General features: G+C 44.9%; 1 long non-coding RNA gene across 1 annotated transcript; it reads left to right on the top strand.

Annotated features, from left to right (window-relative positions):
* The first annotated feature begins 6 nt into the window (after positions 1-6).
* LOC108447640 lies at positions 7-8,233 on the top strand. Its single transcript, XR_001863305.1, has 3 exons — positions 7-2,929; positions 5,229-5,390; positions 6,523-8,233. It is a non-coding gene; the product is annotated as an uncharacterized LOC108447640 (long non-coding RNA).
* The last annotated feature ends 17 nt before the right edge of the window (positions 8,234-8,250 follow it).

Raw genomic sequence — 8,250 nt, 5'->3', positions numbered from 1 at the left:
ACCACAGAAACTCACAGCGACTTCAAACACGAGAATCTTACTGCTGTCAGGGGTACCTGGCATACTCAGCCATACTTGGCCCTTGCAAAGCTTCCCTAAATTTCATACCACTAAAAGCGCTCCGCTTTGTGTGAAGAGAGGAAAATGGCAAAGACACAATTACTGTAACTCTCATGAATGTTTACCATTTTCCATCCTTATATGACTCTCTCCTCAGAACATCCCCCAGCAAACTTAGAAAGAAAACATTCATCAAGGTCGGACAAAGTTTTGGAAGCAATTAGCTGCAAGTAAAATAAATATAGAAGTAATTCTGTCCTCTACTTAATGCCCAAATGTCTAGTTGTTCCAGTCCAGCAGACCCAAGGTCCTTGAGGTGTTGCTAGCATGGGGGATAATGACTGAGCTCCCATGAAGCCATTCTGTTCATGGGTTACAGCCTCCAGTTCAGTATTCCTTTCTTTTTCTTTCCCCCCTATATAAAAAATTCACTTGAGCACTGGAGGACCCCAGTTTACGCCTCCACATGTGGATTTACCTCCTTTGACCCTTAGAAGTATCCATGCCAATGACTCTATACAGTTTCAGTTTTCATTAACTTTTCTCAGCCTAGACAGCTGCCACATAAAGCAGAAAACACCAGCATCTGGGGAGTACTTTGTTGTTGCCTGGGCTGGCAGGATCCACTGAGATGCCCTGAGGCTTCCATTGTCTTGCCTTTCTTTGACATTTTTATAGTTCATCTGCAGAGCATCTGAGATGGTATCAGAGTGAAATTTGATTTAAAAAGAAGAACAATGAGAAATCAATGCCATGTACATTAGGTAGATTAACAACTGGCTAACTGACAGGTTGGAAATGTAATTACAAGTAGGAAATTATCATCCAGTATCAGAACCTTTAGGGAGGTTGATTCTTGGCATTGTGCTATGGAACTGCACTCACCAGTGACTGGGTGGGCAATGAGGAGCAGTCCACATCATGTGCTCAGCTGGCCAAACGAGCTGCAGGTCCGTGTGGGCTCATGGACAATCTAATGCAGGTGTCTACAGACAGATCAAGTGTATCCCAGCCTAAAACCAGCTGTTGGCTGTGTTGTCCTCAGGGAAGGTATGAGGCTATGCACTGCAATGTCGAGATTTAGATGAGATCAACCTTACCCATAGCATGCTCCTGCTACTTTGTCTCTTCTTTTTTCCTCACAGGCAGGGTTTATGTCAACATCCAGTGCCTGGAAGTAAAAACTAGACAAATAAAGATTACAAATGAGGCTCCGCATTTTAAACGTGAAGTCCATTAAATAGAGCAAGTTGGCAAGGACTGAGGTGGATTTATCATCACTGAAAATGCTACAGTGAAAGTGAAAGTTTTTCTGAAAGTTATCCCTCTGTTTTAAGAGGAATCCATTCAGCGTAGCCCCAGGGTATCTGATGTCCAGCCCAGAGCTCAGACTGACAAATCCCAGTGATGTTATTTGTTCCTTACTTCTCCTAGCCCTGCTGGAGATGAGCAATCAGGTACCACTGAGGTAACCACTGACTGCCACTCCTGTCTTAATGCTAACATTGCTCAAAGCCCTGCTTGCCACCCTTGGACTCCAACAATGAGAAGTCAAGACCACAGTGTGATTTGGATTTCTAAATCTAAACTGGCTCCTCCATCAGCAGATTCTCTGTATAATGGACACCAAGCTGGTGTATAATGGACACACACAGGTGAGAGAAGAAGGTCTCCTCTCGGTGATGGTGCTGCATAACCTCCTCCAACAGCCACCCACCCATCCTGCACTGAAAAATCAAGTTCCCATCTCTGGTGTGTTGGGAGCAGTTCCTAAGTCCTCCACACACATAGACTGAGGTGGGGTGTAAGGCCAAAGCTGTAATTGGTGTTGTGATGTCTGTGTGTGGTGCTCCAGGAGGGAAACCACCCACTGTGCCTGTGCAAGGGTCTGAGCTGTGACTGCCCTGACTTACCCTCACTTGTTTCCATGGGAGACACCATAATTACACCACCATTGCTCAATCACAGCCATTATTTGAAGGGCCACATGCCTGACATGCTTCAGCAGCTGTTCTGCAGGGCCAGATGCGATTGGTTCTATTCACTTCAGTGCTCTGTATTCTCAGCCGCCTTGCAGGTGCTGTGTCCAGACACGGGAACCAGTACAGACAAGGAGGTTGCCGGCAGTGAGGATCATCAAACCTGGCTCTCTAATGAGACCCTGCAGCAACCCCTGCTCAGTGCTTCAGCAAACCCAGAGTGAGCCTAATAAGTGGTAGAAAAAAGAGTTCTGGTTTTGGCAGCTCAGACCCCATGAGGACTCAGCTGTGTTGACAGGGCAGGTCAAAGTAAATACTTTGCACCAAATTTAGGCCAAATGAATTGGAGAGCTGTTCAGGTGATCCACATAGAAAGTGTGGTTGAGACTAAAGTGTGAATATTTAAATGATGCATTTCATCTAGACCAATTTAATCATGCTTAATTATTGCCTTTCTCAATTATTGCTCATGTTTAATTTTACTTGTCGCCCAGTCTGTACATATCAATACTCCTGCATTTTAGGACAGTGATCAAACCAGAGATGAGAGACAGGCTTGAGCACCTGGGGCATCCCAAGATTTGAGATGAAAAAAGAGTATGCTATTCTGGTAATGGAAAGTAAAGTGGAGAAAAAAGGGGGTAAAAAGAGGGGGGGGGAAAAAAGGAAAAAATGGAAGACACAAGAGACCCTTTTACACTTGCCCCATTTTGATATTGTTTTCATTCTGCACAGAGTGGATAGACATGCCATTCACTTTGCTGAATTCTGAAATTGAAAATATTTGTACTGCTAATGGACAACAGTGAAAAATACCATGGGTCGGCAAAGTTGAACTAGAAACTTGGAAAATGGTCAGATGAATCTTCCGTGTGATGAAGGCTCCTCTCGTATGTTCTTTGTATGGTGTAACACTAACCAATAGACAATAACTTGGGACATTGATGTGAGGTGAAGGGTTGTATGAACAACTGACCTTCTGGTGTCCAAAGTGGAACATAATTCTCTTTACTTAATTGGAATTGCATAATTATTTGACTTCATTTTTACCACCACAACACAAGTTGAGTTAATCAAGATTGAAGGCAGCCTGGGCTGCAGTGATAATGCACTAGAGGAGTTCACATCCTGAGGGATAAAGGTCAGGCGAAGAATAACATCAGGACCCTGAACTGTAGGAAAAATTTTAGGAAAAAACTTCCAATCCTTCAAAGAGTTAGTCAATAGGACCCCCATGGAAAACTGCCTGCAGGAGCAAGGGAGCAGAAGAGAGCTGGGAGATCTTAGAGGACGTTTTTCATAGAGCATAAGAGCTCTCAATCCCCAGGTATAAGAAAACAGGAAAGGATGGCAAGAAGCCAGCATGGTTGAGTCGAGACCTGCTAGAGAAGCTAAAGGGCAAGAAGGAAATGCACAGGCAGTGGAGCAGGAACAGGTATCCTGGGAAGAGTACAGGGAGATAGGGTAAAGATAGGGTGATGAATGCCAAGGAGCAGTTGGAACTGTAGTGAAAGGAAAAGGGGTAATGGTTTTAAACTGGAAGAGAGTCGATTTGGATTAGATATAAGGAAGAAAATTTTTACAGTGAGGGTGGTGAATTACTGGAACAGGCTTCTCAGAGAGGCAGGATAAAGACCACCTCAGAGACTCAAGAAAGTGAGGAATTCTTTTCTCTGTTTTGACATAAACTTCCTTGAAAAAAAGCAACTTTGTGCTTTGGTTTCCCATTGAAAGAACATGAGGATATTTCACTCTCTGTGAATACAGAAGGAGGATGTATTGTCTTGGAAGATATTTACTGCCACAACAGCACCCCAATGGGAGAATGCCAGCCATCCCCGGTCAAAGGTGTGCCTTGAGCACCTCCTATTTGATAAAAGCTGTTTCCAAATGTCTCCCTTCTACTAAGCATCTGTGTGTTCTCAGATAAACATTTCTGCATCATCATTTGATTTTTTCCCCTATTTCCCTAACCTGAAAACCCACAGACCAAACCCACAAGGAGACTCAGGCAGTCTAGATAGCTTAAAAAGTGGAGGAATGCTGACAGACCAAAACTGCCCATTGTCATTCCTCTTACAGCTATTGATTGATTTGAGCTAAGAAAGGGGCTTTTTGTATTGTGCCTCTGCTGAAAAAATAAAAGGCAAAAAGAAACCATTGACATGCAAAGGGCAGATTTGACCAGGTTCTACTTCAGATGCTGAAAAATCCTTTTTCATCTCATACAAATGGAAGGAATGTTTTTACACAGCAAGACCTCACAAACAAATGTTCTTCTCACTTCCAGAAGACCAGAATAAGCTAAGCCTCTTTCACACGACTAACCTCATGTGAAAGAGGAGGGGCCAGCAGGATATTACCTATTTTTCAACTACTCCTATGCCAGGTGCACATTTCTTTGCTGCTTTGGTAGCCTGCAGCTCTCTCCTGCTCTCTGCCAGCTGTTTCCCAGCTCACTGCATCATCAACCAAAAGCATCTCAAGGCAATGATGAGCAGCCTTTGCAGCCCGTCTGACCAGGCGGATGCAATGCCCTGCATTCACTGTTAACATTTCTTTGCTGAGTTTTCTCCTATGGGTTCTTGCAGGATAAAATTACCTCTAAAGGGCTATCTGAGGTCTGTAATCTCTTTGAATATTTAACTCTGGTGTTTTTTTCTTTTCTTCAGCAAAAGACAAGGTCAAGCACTTTATCAAGTCCAAAAAAGACATCAACACAAAAGGGTGAGGGGAAAAAAAAAGGCAAACCCTCTGTATAAAGCACTTCCATGTACTCATGCAGTACATTAGAGAGCAAAAGGAGCTTTCTGGCTCCTATCTGGCTGTTGTTGCAATCGTTAATGTGGTTTTGTTCCATTATTAATGGCACCAGAAAGAGAAATCAGGCCCTCCAGACAAACTTGAGAGACTGTTGTCTCACATCTGGCAATGAGAAGAAAGGAAAAAAACATTTTAAATAATGGAAATAAGCAAAGGGGAGGCAAAGGAATACTTAAAATACTGAGCATATAGCAATAAAATCTGCAGGTGCCTACAGCGGAGTAGGAATGGCAAACTAAAGGTCTTTTACAGACCTTGTAAGTCATTCCCAGAGTCTGGTAGTTTAAGGCCACTTTGTAATTAAACAAAGACAACCTAATTTTTTACAGGGTGTATTATATTGCTTGATACATTTATGTTTCCTAGAATTGCTGTTTGACAAGCAGAGAAAAATAAAACCAGAAGAGCAGCATTAATGGATGAAAAATCTACAACCTGGAGTGGCATATCATTAGCCTCTTCTGAATGTGGTTGGACAGGATTTTAATAAGAAACTTTCTTAGGAAAATAAATCATGAATATGCCAAGGTAAGCAAAATTAGGAGTAACACTCCAACCTGGCTTTTCTGTAAAGTTACCCTGAGTTAGCTACCAAATCCTGCAGAAGACCCAGGCAGGGTGCATCCCTTCACTTACCTGGCAGAAAGAGTTCCCCTGCTGAAGCCTTGCACTGATGCCCAAGCACCAAAGCTCAGGATCCACCAGCTTGTCCACAGCATCCTCTTCAAACTCCAGCCTAACAGCAGGAGATATCTGCTGAAGCTCATCCCCCCTTGCCTTTGGGGTGCTGGGAGGCAGGAAGGTACTGGGGGGACTCAGAGGGGTCAAGCATCAAGGTTAAATTCAGTTAGATTGGTTGCTAATCAATAATCCAGCCATCATCAGTACCAGAGGAAATGACCTCAGGTTATGCCAGAGGATATTACTAAAAATTGCTTCTCTGAGGGCTGTCAAACACTGGAACAGGCTGCCCAGGGAAGTGGTGGAGTCACCTTCCGGAGGTATTTAAAACACATGTAGATATGGTGCTTATGGACATGGCTTAGTGGTGGACTTGGCAGTGCTGGATTCATGGTTGGCTTGATGATCTCTTCCAGCTGAAATGATTCCATGATTCCTTGAAGCCAAGTGCTTCTCTCTGTAGTCACTTGTTGATGGGGCTGTACCCCACGGCCCCAGCCCCAGCCTCCACTGTGCAGCTCACTACAGCCGCACTCCTCCACAGGCCTCAGGCAAGAAGCCTGCCCTGAAAATTGCCCCTGCCCTCTGCTGCTCCTCTGCCTTGCCAAGAGCCCCCACCCTGCCCAGCGCTCACCCAGCCCTGCCATTAAACACCCTGATGCATTTCTGCTTAAGAGAAACCTCCTCCCTTCCACAGGGGATGTTTGCAGCACAGAAGGAGGAAGCATTGCTTCCAAGGGGCTCTTAGGGAGAGAGCAACCAGCCAGCTTTCAAATAAATATGGTTTATAATAGCTCAATTAAATGCTTTCTTAATGCTGAGCACTTTGTGATACGTACTTCTTGAGGTGCAGTTTATATTGAAAAAACCCCAACCTCTAGAAACTTTATAATTTTCCCTTTAAAAAGAAGGAATTCAAAAGTTCTTTGCTGTTGATTTTTGATGCTGAACACAAACACAGGACTTCTTTTTGTCACAGGACTGAATGTTTGACCTATTGGATCAAAACTGCTGAAATTTGAGAGGAGCTCCAAGCCTGGACTTCAATTTCATTACTAACATCTCTCTTTCCAATAGAGTGCATTTACTCAATGCAACCAGTATGACACATTTAAAATATGAAAGGTTTAATTAATTTTATATGAGAATATAGCTCATATGTTGGGCTGCCAGAATAGGTCACTGGGCCAGAAGCTCAAAAATAATTTAAGTAAAGGCTGAAAGAAATAAAAAGGAAAATGACATAAAAGTCACATCACCATGAGACCTTCTTTAATGCTTTGAGGAATAAAACTGCCATGAGGTGATGGGATCAGGAAGAAACTTTGTCTGATGGAATCTCTCCCAGGGGAAGCGCTGCACACTTTTTCATGCAATTACATTTTCAGCAGGGACACCCAGGCACAATGTTGGCCTGATGCAGCAGAGGGGATTTGGCAAAGCACAGAAGCAGCTCAGATAGATGAGGTGGAAGGGAAGCACTTCATGGCCTGCCTCTGCAGATCGAGTACAAACACACTTTCAGACAACCCCAGAGCAATGGCAGGCGACAAAACCTACGTGGGATCAAACATTTGGGCAGTATGTCCTCACTGACCTCTCTTCCCTTGCCCCTTCATCTGAGTATCATCACTGAAGCTTCAAAAGATGCACCAGAGGTTGGGGAAGCTGGGGATTTTTTTGCACTTGAACAAAATCTGGGCCCTGGAGCCCATGCAGATTGCACTGCCTCTTGTCAACGCCTGCCTTAAGTCCTAGAAGTCCCCTCTGAGATGTGCACGAAAGAAGCTGTAATGCCATATATATAGAGCATGGCACCACATGAGAGCATCACCCTTGGTTGGAAAGCCCCAGCAAGAGCAGATCCCCTGCAGCTGACCCTGCGCAAGCCTCACTCCTGCTCAGCCCCCCTGCCCAGAGCTGTGCTTCAGCCACCCAGACCCCCGTGGAACCCCCCTGTTCTCCTCACAGCCAGCCAGTATGTAAGGAAACCCACATTATTCCATACAGTGCAGTGGGAGAGTGGCTGCTCAGCGCAGGTGGCTCTGGCAGATCCCAGCTGTCCCTCATTGCCTGGGTGATTGCCCTTTCCTCCCACTCACCCTGAGGAGCCTGTGCTGACCAGAACACTGAAATGCCTCTCTTTAATCCACACTCTGCTAAAGAAAACTTGAGGAGAGGGAAACACAAGAAAGAGAATGGAAAATCTGCAAAAGGGCTCATCTGGTGTGTAACTCTTCCCCTGGTCAGAGGGGCAGCTCTCCTGGGGGTGTATATGGCTTCTGGTAGCCATACACAAGGATGCCTCTGTGCAAGGATGGATTTTCAGGACTGGGAGACTCACGTTTTCTAATCATGTTTCCCGCTATCTCATACTGTCCAGTGCTTTCTGAAAGAAGTACAAGCATTGCTGGGGACCTCCTCTGGACGACAATAGAAGGGAGAGAGGAGCACCTAGTGCATGTGTTGGGTACAGTGGGATGGGAACCGGGTTCATTTTCCAGCGTGGTCATCTGAGATGATATCTGGGGATACAGAGATGCTGCTGTCCAACCCTCCTCCCCATCCCCCTTCTCACCTGCAACATCACCAGACTTCTTGGAGCAAAAAAAGTCAGTTTTAACACCCCGAAGTGAAATTTCCCTTGCCAAATCACAATTAAAACCAGCCTCCTCGGCCAGATGTCCCGATCCCGGGCTCGGCTCCC

The sequence above is a fragment of the Corvus brachyrhynchos genome, unplaced genomic scaffold, assembly GCF_000691975.1.
Source record: "Corvus brachyrhynchos isolate BGI_N302 unplaced genomic scaffold, ASM69197v1 scaffold117, whole genome shotgun sequence".
Taxonomy (NCBI): Eukaryota; Metazoa; Chordata; class Aves; order Passeriformes; family Corvidae; genus Corvus; species Corvus brachyrhynchos.
The sequence above is the reverse complement of the archived record's forward strand: the minus strand, read 5'-3'. Positions and strand labels throughout refer to the sequence as shown.